The sequence below is a fragment of the Lactuca virosa genome, chromosome 3, assembly GCF_052849685.1.
Source record: "Lactuca virosa cultivar CGN04683 chromosome 3, Lactuca_virosa_CGN04683_v6, whole genome shotgun sequence".
Taxonomy (NCBI): Eukaryota; Viridiplantae; Streptophyta; class Magnoliopsida; order Asterales; family Asteraceae; genus Lactuca; species Lactuca virosa.
In genome coordinates, this window is record NC_136428.1 from 360,686,819 (window position 1) to 360,701,292 (window position 14,474).

Genomic DNA, 14,474 nt, shown 5'->3' on the forward strand with positions numbered 1-14,474 from the left:
CATAACCTAGGGTTAATTAGAAAATAAATAAGTTAATGTGTGAGCATGTATGATGACCAACCATATAAGAGTTAATTGAACCAACCAATTTGATTAACTATTATTACAAGTCTTGCTTGATTCGAATTGAACACTAGTAAATTCTTTAATTTAATCACTTGATCACTGCTTGAATTGATTTATTTGCTAAAGGGTTAGTAATAGTGAACATGAACCTAATCACATTAGAAATCGGTAATTGATGATATATTAATCAATTGCACTTGACACGAAATCAACCATAAGAATAAGTGAATTGAATCTAAACGGAAGTCTCTTTAATCCTTTTGAATCTAATTGTCTTTTTCTTCTCTTTTAGTTGTTAATTATTCTTTGCTAAGTGTTTAGTAATTGCTTAAGTTTCTAGTCTTGCAAAACTAGAGAAAACCCATTTTTTAATAATTGTTTTATTTAGATAATATTAGTAATATTTTTAATTGTTTACCGTTGCCTGAGTTCAATACTTTACTTGCCTACACTAAACTACTAATCGATAGGTACACTACCTTCCGTGTGTTTGTTTTTGTGTTTATGTTAGTTAGGATTAAAACAAGTACATTCTACACATATCAGTTGATGACGAGGGACAGTGGGATGGTGAATGGACGATGGGAAAAAAGAGACTGGCCATGGAAGTGTTGATGGTGCAAAATCTATATAAAGAAAAACTAAGGTTGCACAAGGGCTAATGGTGTGATATCATTTCTTCGTATTTTCTAAAACTGTAGCACCCGGTTCCTGGTATGAATTTCGTTCAAGTATTATTCTTTTTTTTCCTCAAACTCGGCGAGTTGATGGCCAACTCGACGAGTAGGAGCGACTTGGACCCGGGAGTTTAATGACCTACTCGACGAGTCGGCAGCCAGACTCGACGAGTAGGCCCTAACTGGACAAAACCCTAATTTAAGGGATTGCACCCTATTTAAACATCTCATTCAGCCTCCCTTCGTCCCTATTGCTCTCAGAACTTTCCATATCAAACCCTAATCGTTTGTGTAAGGATCTAAGGCCTTTGTGGTGATTTTTCGTGATTTTGGAACACAAGAAGGAAGAGAAAGACTTGTGGTGGTTTGTGCACCCTCTACAGTTCTTTAGAGGTATAAAGCTGATACCTTGCTCTTTCATGATTTAGATCCCTTTTTGGGGTGATTTAGGGATTTTAGGAGCCATTCTTGGTGACCAACCATGAGTGTAAGCATGGTTGGGGGCTAAGACTTCAGATCCAAGGTCTTTGAGGGGTTACAAGGCAGAAAGGGACTGATTTTGGAGCCTTAGAGAGCCCCATGCATCATAAGAGTCTCATTTAGGGCCATTTGAGCTCATAGTCCCATGCATGCATATAAAGTTCGTAATTTTACGTGCTAGATCGATCCTAGAAGCCTAGATCTATCTTTTGGTCAAGTGTTGTACGTCAGAAATCGAGAAATAAGACTTAGTCATTCTCGACTCGGCGGGTCGTTCTTGGGACTCGGCGAGTCCATGGCTTGACTTCCATTTTCTGTTATGGTTTGAAGGAACCCAGTGAGGGTTAGAGTGGTCTTAGAGGGGTCCATGGGAATGACCCAACGCATTGGACTTAGCCATAGTCCTGGGGATCATAGGACTCGGTGAGTGTATGAACAGACTCGGCGAGTCCAAGGCAATCTCCCAACGTTCGAAGATTAACTCGACGAGTTGTTCATACAACTCGGCGAGTCAAGGGCAGACTTGTTCATAGGATAGGGATGAACTCGACGAGTTGTTCATACAACTCGGCGAGTCGGATGAAGGTTCATTCCAGGATGTTTTAGAAAGAGAACTCGTCGAGTCATTGCTAAACTCAACGAGTAGGGGCGTGAAGAAGGGCAGATGAAAGGATGGGGACTCGACGAGTTGGCGGCCCAACTCGACGAGTTGGCGGCCCAACTCGACGAGGCAGGTCAACTGGAAGTTGACTTTGACTTTGACTTGGTCAGGGGTAAAATAGTCATTTTACCCTCAGAGTAGTTATCAGTGTCTGATTAAGAGTTTTATGGATTTATAGCTGGAGGATCACCGGAGCAGCAGTCATACATCTGTCGATGACCTTTTCAGCAGTCAGCCTTGCGAGGTGAGTTACCTTTCAGTAGCGATGGGTCTACGGCCACAATGCCGGCCCACTAGTAGGAGTTGTATGTTAGATGACTATCTTTGTGATATTCATCTAGGTTAGTTACTACCTGATGTGTTACGTGCTAGTATGATATGATGTTATATGCTAGTAGCAGTAGGGGAGATAGTCCCCAAGACTTCCGGTTGATAGGGCCGAAGGCGGTAGTCATACCCAGTCATGCTAGATTAAATACGATTATGTGTTATATGTTATGTGATAGTAGTAGAGGGGTGAAATAGTCCCCAGTATCCGGTCGAGAAGACCGAAGGGGAGGCCAGCACCCAGATATGCTAGGCAGTATCTGGTCGAGAGGACCGAAGGGAAGGCCAGCACCCAGATATGCTAGGCAGTATCCGGTCGAGAGGACCGAAGGGGACGCCAGCACCCATATATGCTAGGCAGTATTCGGTCGAGAGGACCGAAGGGGTAGGTCGGGCACCCAGATATGCCTGACAATATATGTATGTTATGTGATTGTATGGCATGCGGTACGATGGTGGGACTCACTAAGCTTCGTGCTTACAGTTTTCAGTTTTGTTTCAGGTACCTCTTCAGCAAAGGGGAAGGAGCTGGCGCGGTAACTGCACATCATACACACACACACGTTGGATTTCCGCATTACGAGATTCTTGGGATTGTACTCTGACATTGTTATGTTTATGGTTTGGTTTTCAGACATGAGATATTAGTTTTACGAAATGATATGTCTTTACTATGTTTTTCTTATGGAAGTTTTATAAATCAATTAATTAAAAATGAAATTTTTGGACTCGAAATTTGGGTTGTTACAAGTTGGTATCAGAGCCCTGGTTTGAGGGATTCAGACACACCCTCGGGGATGTCTGGACTCAATCCGAGGGATTAAAAGATTTTTACAAAGAAAATGGTTTTCTAAAAGCTAAGTTAAAAGGTGTTGAGAAAGAACAAGGTGTGTGATGTGCGCGACCGGCCGAGCTCAAGTAAGTTTTTCCCCAAAGTACCCATACAAGTTTATGTTATGATTATCAGTTCAGTTGAACAGCATACTAGATTAGGACTAAGGATCTAGGAAGGATGCCTTATGTGCCTGTTATATGTGCTTTTGAGCTGAATGATAGTGCTGATTAGACAGAGATAGGATAGCCTGTTTAGGTTATGCCTGATTATATGAGCTCATATCGCATGCTAGTATAGATTCTTGTTATGTGGATAGAATTGCTCGAGCTTGTTTCCTTTTTGTCTGAATGCTACTTGCTTTGTGCTTCGTGGGACTCGGAGTGATGGGAGTTAGCTATTAGGTGGATACGTTAGGTCACATGCAATCAGGATTGAATAATCTCAGAGTGTTGGATTTGACCCTATTGCATAGCTCTTGTTTGAGTCCTAACCGTTGTAGGGATGAGTCCCTTACTCGAAGGATTATCTGAGCCTCGTGGCATGTGATTGTATCCATATGATGGCTAATTGGCATTGCAATGAGGCCTTCAGCAGCTGAGGACTGGTTTGGGTGGAGTTAGAGGTACCCTAGGGCAAGCCTAGGATGAGAGTAGCAGAGATCAGTAGCAGTAGAAGGGACTTGGTGGAGTCGAGGCAGTTTTTGAGGAAAGTATGGATAGATGTGGAAGGTAGTATGGGCCCGTACTACTGAAAGCAGAGGATCCGTACTTGGGTCGAGGAAGGCTGAGACAAAACCAGGAAACTTGTGATAGATGTGATCCCTCTAGATGTATCAGTATCACTGATGGTTGTCATTATGTGTTGTAGAATGGTGGTATTACGTCCGAGGCCAGCAGTTGGCAGTTCAGGAGAGGGATCGGGTTCGGGTTCAGGTTCCGAACCAGTGGATGAGAGGCTACGCGAGTTCATCGCGTCCGAGATCACTAGAGGAATCCTTGATGCGACCCCGGTCATATTTGGGTCGATCAAGGAAGGGATCATCGAGCTGATGGAAGATCGCCTCAGGGCGTTCAGGAGTGACATGGCGGCTAGCCAGTCAGGATCACACACACTGTCCTTTAAGGACTTCAGGGGAAGTGGTGCGCCAGATTTCCATGGGGTGAAGGACCCCATTGCTGCCAGACAATGGATTGCAGACATTGAGTCTGCCCAGTTGACTAGCTTCTACCCCGAGGGGTCGAAGGTGCGATATGCAGCAGGATGCTTGAGAGATCGGGCCAGGGATTGGTGGGAGTCGGTTGGTGACTCTCTGGGAGCCTCGGCTATTGAGGCTATGACATGGCCGGATTTTGTGACCCGATTCAGAGCTGAGTTCGCGCCTGCGGTGGAGCTCCAGCAGTTGGCCCGGGAGTTCCTGGATATGAGATAGACGACGGAGACAGTGGCGGAGATCACCGCCAAGTTCCGAGAGAGGGCGTTACTGGTACCCCAGTATGCGGGAGACGAGGATATGAGGAGGACCCACTACCATGACATGCTGCGAGCCGACATTCGGGAGCATGTCAGTTTTTCAGCTTGCCCTACCCTGGATTCCATGATTGCCAGGGCAAGGGAGAGGGAGATTGACCTGGAGCACATCCGGAAGAGGAAGGCCATGGAGGGACATGTAACTGGGGCTTCCGGGAAGGAGCCCAAGGGATCAGACGTTGGGCCAAAAGGCCAGCAGGACCGAGGCCGCTGCAGGAAATGCGGCAAGTCACATGAGGGAGCGTGCAGGTTGGGATCGTCGGGCTGCTACAAGTGTGGCAAGTTGGGGCATTTCAGCAAGGATTGTACCACCCCTGCACCCACTATTCAGACATCCAAGTTGTTGTGTTTCCACTGCAACCAGAGGGGCCATAAGAGGGCCAATTGCCCCCAGTTGACGGCAGCAGTGCCAGTGAAGGCGCCAGCTCCAGCGACCCTGCGGACCACGGATGGCCGGCAGGGCAAGTCAGACGCTCCAGTGGTGAGGAGCCGGGCCTTCCAGTTGACTGCCGAGGAGGCACGCGCCGCACCCGATGTAGTGACAGGTATGATTCTTTCTCCCTGATTTATTCATATGATGCTCATGATATTGATATATGCTCTGTATATATATATATATATATATATATATATATATATATATATATATGTTTAGGATCGTTCCATGTGAACGGTATCTCAGTTCAGGTGTTGTTCGATTCGGGCGCTACCGGATCGTTTGTTTCCCTGGCGCTTAGCAAGAAGTTTCCTGAGTCCTCGGGCATGTTGGAGTGCCCTCTAGAGGTCGACATTGCAGACGACCGGTCTGTGCGAGCATCAGAGGTCTTCCAGGATTGTGTTTTGAGGTTGTTCGAAGAGCGTTATCTAGTGGATTTGGTTCCCATACCGTTGAGGGGGAACAAGGTTATTATTGGTATGGATTGACTAAGCCCCAATGGGGCAGTGATTGACTGCGCGCAGCAGTTGGTTCGGATCAGGACCCCAAGTGGGGGAGAGCTGGTGATTCAGGGCGAGAGGCCACAGCGAGGACCAGCTTTATGTTCGGCAGCGAGGGCTAGGCGCTACCTTCAGCAGGGTTGTGCAGGATACGTCGCTTATGTTATGGACACCCAGGAGACGGGAAGGGCGACGGTGGATGATGTGCCAGTAGTGCGAGAGTTTGCAGACATATTCCCCGAGGAGTTGCCCGGGATACCTCCGGAGAGACAGGTGGAGTTCAAGATCGACCTAGTCCCTGGTGCGGCTCCGATAGCTAAGGCACCGTATCGGTTGGGTCCTCCTGAGATGCAGGAGTTGTCTACACAGCTGCAGGAGCTGTTAGACAAGGGATTCATTAGACCAAGCAGTTCGCCCTGGGGAGCCCCGATTCTGTTTGTAAAGAAGAAGACGGGACGCATCGGATGTGTATATATTATCGGGAGCTAAATAAGGTAACGGTGAAGAACCGTTACCCACTCCCGAGGATCAATGACCTTTTTGACCAGCTACAGGGAGCATCTTGGTTCTCCAAGATTGATTTGCGCTCAGGTTATCACCAGATGAGGGTCAGAGAGGAGGATGTATAGAACATTGCCTTTCGGACGCGTTATGGTCACTATGAGTTCGTGGTGATGCCTTTCGGGCTCACCAATGCTCCTGCCGCGTTCATGGATCTCATAAACTGCGTGTGCAGACCGATGTTGGATCGGTCCGTGATAGTTTTCATTGATGACATTTTGGTTTATTCCAAGACGCAAGAGCAGCATGAGGAACACTTGCGGGAGGTCTTGGATACTTTAAGGAGGGAGAACTTGTATGCTAAGTTCTCCAAGTGTGAGTTCTGGTTGCGCGAGGTGCAGTTTCTTAGGCACCTTGTCAACCAGAACGGGATATCGGTTGACCCGGCCAAAGTGGAGGTCGTGATGAGATGGGAGGTTCCGAGGTCTCCATCTGAGATTCGGAGTTTCCTAGGATTAGCCGGCTATTATCGTAGATTCATCCAGGATTTCTCCAAGATAGTCGTACCCCTGACCAGGCTGACGAGGAAAGTCGTGGTCTTTCGCTGGGGGCCTGAGCAGCAGGCTGCATTTGAGACATTGAGACAGAGATTGTGCGAGGCACCAATCTTAGCTCTGCCAGAGGGCATGGAGGATTTTGTCGTATACTGCGATGCGTCCATATCGGGTTTGGGCGCAGTTTTGATGCAGAGAGGACATGTTATTGCTTATGCTTCGAGGCAGCTGAAGCCTCACGAGGCGAATTATCCGACGCATGATTTGGAGTTGGGGGCTGTTGTTTTCGCCCTCAAGATTTGGCGTCATTACCTCTATGGGGTTCGTTGTACCATCTACATGGACCACAAGAGCCTGAGGTATCTCATGGACCAGCCGAATCTGAATATGAGGCAGCGTCGATGGCTTGATGTGGTGAAGGATTATGGTTGCAAGATCCTCTACCATCCGGGGAAGGTCAATGTTGTGGTCGGCGCGCTTAGCCGCAAGGCAGCGCTGATCAGGGGTATCTGTATGAAGATGACCGTGGTGGCTCCGCTGTTGGAGCGGATCCGAGAGGCCCACCAGGAGGCGATGAAGGAGGAACACCGGAAGAGTGAGCGTATTGTGGGCCATGTTTCCTCCTTCGACTATGATAGCCGAGGGTTGTTGACCCTTCACCGTAAGGTGTGGGTCCCCTATCATGGAGGCGTGCGTCAGATATTGATGGAGGAGGCGCACAAATCCAGGTTTTCTATTCATCCCGGGGCGACGAAGATGTATAGGGATCTTCGTTTGGACTATTGGTGGCCCTGCACGAAGCGGGACGTAGCATGGTATGTGGAGCGGTGCTTGACCTGCAGGAAGGTCAAGGCCGAGCACCAGAGGCCACACGGAAAGATGCAGTCGTTGGATATTCCCATGTGGAAATGGGAAGATATTACCATGGACTTCATCACCAAACTTCCCAGGACCGCGCGGGGAGTGGATTCCATATGGGTCATTGTGGATCGGTTGACCAAGAGCGCCCATTTTATACCAATCCAGGAGAGTATATCGGCAGAGAAGCTGGCCAACATTTACATTCGAGAGGTGGTGGCTCAGCATGGAGTGCCAGTCTCTGTGATTTCCGACAGGGATGTGCGGTTTACTTCCAGGTTCTGGAAGAAGTTCCACGATGAGTTGGGTACTCGTCTGCACTTTAGCACTGCATTTCACCCGCAGACGGATGGTCAGAGCGAGCGGGCCATCCAGACCTTGGAAGATATGTTGCGGGCGTGTGTGCTAGATTTTGGTGGTAGCTGGGATACTTACCTCCCATTGGCTGAATTCTCCTACAACAACAGCTATCACGCGAGTATCGATCGTCCTCCCTTTGAGATGTTACACGGGAGGAAGTGCCGGACCCCGATATGTTGGGGTGAGGTTGGCCATAGGGTCATGGGGAGCACCGAAGTGGTGCTCAAGACGACAGAAAGAATTCAGCAGGTCAGGAGCAGGCTTCAGACTGCACAGAGTTGGTAGAAAAGCTATGCCGACAAGCGTCGTTCAGATCTGGAGTTTTAGGTCGGGGATATGGTTCTCCTGAAGGCGTCGCCTTGGAAAGGCGTCATCCGATTCAGGAAGCGGGGCAAGCTGGGCCCCAGGTATATCGAGCCTTTCAGGGTTTTGGCCCGGGTGGGCAAGGTAGCATGTCGGATGGATCTGCTAGCGGAACTCAGTCAGATCCACGGCACTTTCCACGTCTCCCAGCTGCGGAACTATCTGGTGGACGACTCGTCAGTGGTGCCCCTAGAGGATATACAGGTTGATGGCAGCCTGAACTACATTGAGCGGCCCGTGGCGATCCTCGACCGGAAGTCGAAGGATCTGAGGAACAAGAAGGTCGAGCTAGTGAAGGTGCAATGGCAACACCGGAAGGGCTCGGAGTGGACGTGGGAGCCGGTGGACGAGATGATGGAGCATTATCCAGAGCATTTTCAGGGCCGACCAGCAGACTTCGAGGACGAAGTCTAAGATAAGTGGGAGATTTGTAGCACTCGGTTCCTGGTATGAATTTCGTTCAAGTATTATTCTTTTTTTTTCCTCGAACTCGGCGAGTTGATGGCAAACTCGACGAGTAGGAGCGACTTGGACCCGAGAGTTTAATGACCTACTCGATGAGTCGGCAGCCAGACTCGACGAGTAGGCCCTGACTGGACAAAACCCTAATTTAAGGGATTGCACCCTATTTAAACATCTCATTCAGCCTCCCTTCGTCCCTATTGCTCTCAGAACTCTCCATATCAAACCCTAATCGTTTGTGTAAGGATCTAAGGCCTTTGTGGTGGTTTTTGGTGATTTTGGAACACAAGAAGGAAGAGAAAGACTTTTGGAATCAAGAGGAGGCCAGAGGTGTTCGAGTTTGTGCACCCACTGCAGTTCTTTAGAGGTATAAAGCCGATACCTTGCTCTTTCATGTTTTAGATCCCTTTTTGGGGTGATTTAGGGCTTTTAGGAGCCATTCTTGGTGACCAACCATGAGTGCAAGCATAGTTGGGGGCTAAGACTTCAGATCCAAGGTCTTTGAGGGGTTACAAGGCAAAAAGGGACGGATTTTGGAGCCTTAGAGAGCCCCATGCATCATAAGAGTCTCATTTCGGGCCATTTGAGCTCATAGTCCCATGCATGCACGTAAAGTTCGTAACTTTACGTGCTAGATCGATCCTAGAAGCCTGGATCTATCTTTTGGTCAAGTGTTGTACGTCAGAAATCGAGAAATAAGACTTAGTCATTCTCGACTCGGCGAGTCGTTCTTGGGACTCGGCGAGTCCATGGCTTGACTTCCCTTTTCTGTTATGGTTCGAAGGAACCCAGTGAGGGTTAGAGTGGTCTTAGAGGGGTCCGGGGGAATGACCCAACGCATTAGACTTAGCCATAGTCCTGGGGATCATAGGACTCGGCGAGTGTATAAACAGACTCGGCGAGTCCAAGGCAATCTCCCAACGTTCGAAGATGAACTCGACGAGTTGTTCATACAACTCGGCGAGTCAAGGGCAAACTTGTTCATAGGATGGGCATGAACTCGACGAGTTGTTCATACAACTCGGCGAGTCGGATGAAGGTTCATTCCATGATGTTTTAGAAGGAGAACTCGTCGAGTCATTGCTAAACTCGACGACTAGGGGCGTGAAGAAGGGCAGATGAAAGGATGGGGACTCGACGAGTTGGCGTCCCAACTCGACTATTCAGGTCAACTGGAAGTTGATTTTGACTTTGACTTGGTCAGGGGTAAAATAGTCATTTTACCCTAAGAGTAGTTATCAGTGTCTGATTAAGTGTTTTATGGATTTATAGCCGGAGGATCACCGGAGCAGCAGTCAGACATCTGCCGATCAGCTTTTCAGCAGTCAGCCTTGCGAGGAGAGTTACCTTTCAGTAGTTGTGGGTCTACGGCCACAATGCCGGCCCACCAGTAGGAGTTGTATGTTAGATGATTGTCTTTGTGATATTCATCTAGGTTGGTTACTACCTGATGTGTTACGTGCTAGTATGATATGATGTTATATGCTAGTAGCAGTAGGGGAGATAGTCCCCAAGACTTCCGGTCGATAGGGCCGAAGGGGGTAGTCATACCCAGTCATGCTAGATAGAATACAATTATGTGTTATATGTTATGTGATAGTAGTAGAGGGGTGAAATAGTCCCTAGTATCCGGTCGAGAGGATCGAAGGGGAGGCCAGCACCCAGATATGCTAGGCAGTATCCGGTCGAGAGGACCGAAGGGGAGGCCAGCACCCACATATGCTAGGCAGTATCCGGTCGAGAGGACCGAAGGGGAGGCCAGCACCCATATATGCTAGGCAGTATCCGGTCGAGAGGACCGAAGGGGTAGGTCGGGCACCCAGATATGTCTGACAATATATGTATGTTATGTGATTGTATGGTATGCGGTACGATGGGGGACTCACTAAGCTTTGTGCTTACAGTTTTCAGTTTTGTTTCAGGTACCTCTCCAGCAAAGGGGAAGAAGCTGGCGCGGTGGCTGCACATCATACACACACACGTTGGATTTCCCCATTACGAGATTCTTGGGATTGTACTCTTACATTGTTATGTTTATGGTTTGGTTTTCAGACATGAGATATTAGTTTTACGAAATGATATGTCTTTACTATGTTTTTCTTATGGAAGTTTTATAAATCAATTAATTAAAAATGAAATTTTTGGACTCGAAATTTGGGTTGTTACAAAAACGAGAATTTCTTTGGCTATTTTTTAATTCCCACATTTTCTCTACACAAAATAGAGAATGAAAATCGTGGGGTGGAAATTGAGTTTTTTTCTCATTTTTTATTTCCATTTGTAAACAAACAAGAGAAATATAGTCAATTCCTAATCTTTAGCCTTATTTCTCTGTACCAAACATGTCATAACACCTTGGTTCTTAATACAACTTAAAGAGGGAAAAGAAGGGAAGAGAGGAGAACCGGGAAGAAAAGAGTGTTTTGTTCTTGAGATTATTTTTTGGAAGAAATTGGAGAGAAGAAAAAAGAAAACAAGGGGTGATCTTGACTTCTAATCTTCCTCCCAAGTTTAACGCGTAATCCTCCATTTCCTTTCTTTCTAACTCAGGAACACCAAAATATAATTTCATTTTTTCCCTCCTTATCTTTTCTCGGAGGGAAGCCGACAAGTGAGAAAACCAGCCTAGATATGAGATTCACAATTCAATATTGGATCCTATTTTAGAATTGAAATAATAAATCACGTCCTAATTCAAGGTATCATTAAATTTTTATGTTTTTCGCCTTGTTGTTTTGTAGATGAAGCTTGTACATATATGCCACCCATTTTAAAACATTACAAATTTCTTGATAGTTGCCTACATTGGGGTATTTGGTATTAAAATTACCGGATTTTTTAATTGATGTGTATGTGAGGCTCATTTTCAAACCTTATGAGTTTCATAATTGTTGCAAAGATTTGAAGGATATTAAGCTCCATATTGCATGCTCTTTTCAATATATATTTTTTGCATAAGACAGTTGTACATGGTGCCTATTAATTTATACCTCTTAAAATTTCAAGATTTGACCAAAAATGTATATATGTTTAAGGGTGAATTTCATACATACCCTTATTAAACATCAAAATATCATATTTGTCCAACCTAAGTTTTAAATATCGTATTTACCTTTCGTAAATTTTCAAAATATCATATTTGCTCAAATCTTTATTTTTAACATATTTAAACATTTTATAATAATTTTAAATCTTTATTTTTATCAATTAGACTATTATACCCCTCTTACAACCCTTTGTAATCATGTTCTTCAATGGCATGGACATAGATATGAAGTTCAAGGTTTAATTTCGTTCCATGAAAATGAAAATAAGTTGTGCGTTCTTGTAGGGTTTTTTAATGGCAAAAAAGAAAGTTTAGTTTGGCATCTCCTGTAGCCCCATTCGTATATATTGTTGCAAAGAATGGTGAAAGGTCACTAGCTGCCAATGCTTTGTTAAATTGTTCTTTAAAAATTGTATTTTTAATTGATTTTGTTTAATCCGACTTCGGAAAATGGCATCCGCAATGCTTAAAGATTGCTAATTGTGTTAAGAAATCAATAAAACCCACCATATTTATGTCGTTGAGTTTCTATACTGCTAGTGACGAATTCTTTGTCAGATGTTTAAATATAAATTACTCTATAGGTATTATTTGGTCTTTATAGCATTGGCATCCGTTCATTATAATAGAAAATTGTTCAAAGCATATGATTGATAGTTAATTACTTCATCATAATGGGGTGTAATAGTCAATTGGTAAAAGTAAATAATTAAAATGATTATAAAATTGTTTAAAAATGCTAAAAATAAGGATTTGGACAAATATGATATTCTAAAAGTTTACAAAACATAAATATGATATTTATAACTTAGGTTGGACAAATATGATATTTTGAAGTTTAAGAAGAATATATACAAAATAAAATATTTAACTTTGGTCTTCAATTTAGGAGAAGTACAGTAAGAGTTTTGTAGTTTTTTTTGTGTGTTTATCACTTCGTTTGTATCGCATATCACAATGAAATAAGAAAATTCATTCTTGGTGATTATTTTCTTTCCTAATTATTTGTTAATGATTCCGGTGACTATTGCACAACAAAGAAAACCAAAATTAACTCCGAAAAGTTGCGAAGGAGACTACAAGACCATTTTGACTAATTATTCATAAATATAAACATCTAAAATTTTAGTTAACGCTTACACATAAGCTTCGCTAATAATTCAAAAAGCTTACAAAGAAGTAGAGTTACATTATTGAGAGTTGTAATAGAGGAACCATGAGCCCCATTTGAATCCAAAATCCTTTGACAACGTTTAACCTTGTCCACAGCAGCTTGAATGTGATAACCAATCAAAGAACAATTTTTTTTCTGACATAAGAATCTTCATATTCGAGATCACATGAGTATACGCATGGCTGCAAGATTTGAGAGATTTCAACTCACCAGGAGAACCGGTTTTCAATTCACGGAGTTCATTTCGTAGTGCGTTTGCATGTCTGATTGTCTGATTGAATGCGATAGTTGTAAGGATAGTTATATTTTCTGCAAACTTGCTCCTGTCATCAGATTCAAGGATCTGAAAGCAGACATCAGTGTCTTCTAGTTTGTTACAAACTTTGTCAACGAGTTTGTATGGTGGAGGAAAGTCGGCATTTGATATCGAGAACAGCAAAGTAATCAAAAACAAGATAAAGATTTTTGTGAAGGACAATGAAGCCATTTCTTATCTCCGGTGGAAATAAGTCTCAGACTTTGGCTTCAAGAGTACAAGAAACCATGCATTATATAAGGCCAATTTGTAACTAATAAATGCATATCTTTTCAAATTTTATTTTTCCATCAATTTATCTGGTTTCCTCAGTTATACCTATATTGGACAAATTTACAAACAAAAATTACAAATAAAGAATGCATGGTTTTTTTTAAACGTCCATCAATTAATCCAATTTCCTCCCTAATCCCTCCAATCTCGGATGAAAATCTTGGACCTTCCCCCATTTAGAGCAGAAATTGTGAATGAATGATCCGGTGTTTCTTTCTATAAATTGGGCATTAGGATTTAAATGTATTTGGAAGGTGTTAATTATGCATTCAATCGACACAAGTAAATCCGAGGCGACAGCTAATTCGTTATGGCTGCTTAATTAGTTCAATTTGTTATTCTTTATATCAATTTTGATTTTGATTTGATTCGACTTATGAACATATTGATTGTGTTTGTTACTTGTTACTTGTCAGGGTAATTAAACGGGGGGAGTTACTGTTTGATAAGAAGACCTTGGAAGTTAGATTCTCATTTGAAGTTATGCGATCTTTAGCCTCATATCTTTTATATTTGAAGTCTTTTATCTTCTTTTTCCTTCAAATTTAAGAAATTTTCACTCTTTGTGATATGTTGGTTTGAGTAATTTTGATGATGCTTATGTATGGTCTTTACACTTGTGCTAAAGTAATTTTCACTGTTTGGTATTCTTTTCTCATGTAAGCAATCATGAGGTCTTCTCTTCAATTTGGATATAATTAGTGAGCATGTGATTAGAAATCGTTTTTATATGGTTGACATGAATTATTCTCTTTCCATTTAGTTAGGGGGATAATTTTCTAGGAATTTCTGCTAATGGATACATATGAAAAGTATTTGAGGGTATGGTAAAATAATAGATACAAAAAATGAGAGGTGGTTAAGTTTTGAATATAATGTACACCACATTCAGAGGCGATGCCATGCTTTGCTAATGTGTCCATGTACACCCCTTGGTTTGAAATTCCTTCCATACTTTATGTCTATAGTTTAATATGGACACCTAATATAAATTTAAATGGACACCCATGGACACCCAAATCAGTGCAAGCTACGAAAGTTTGTAATAGGTTTTATAA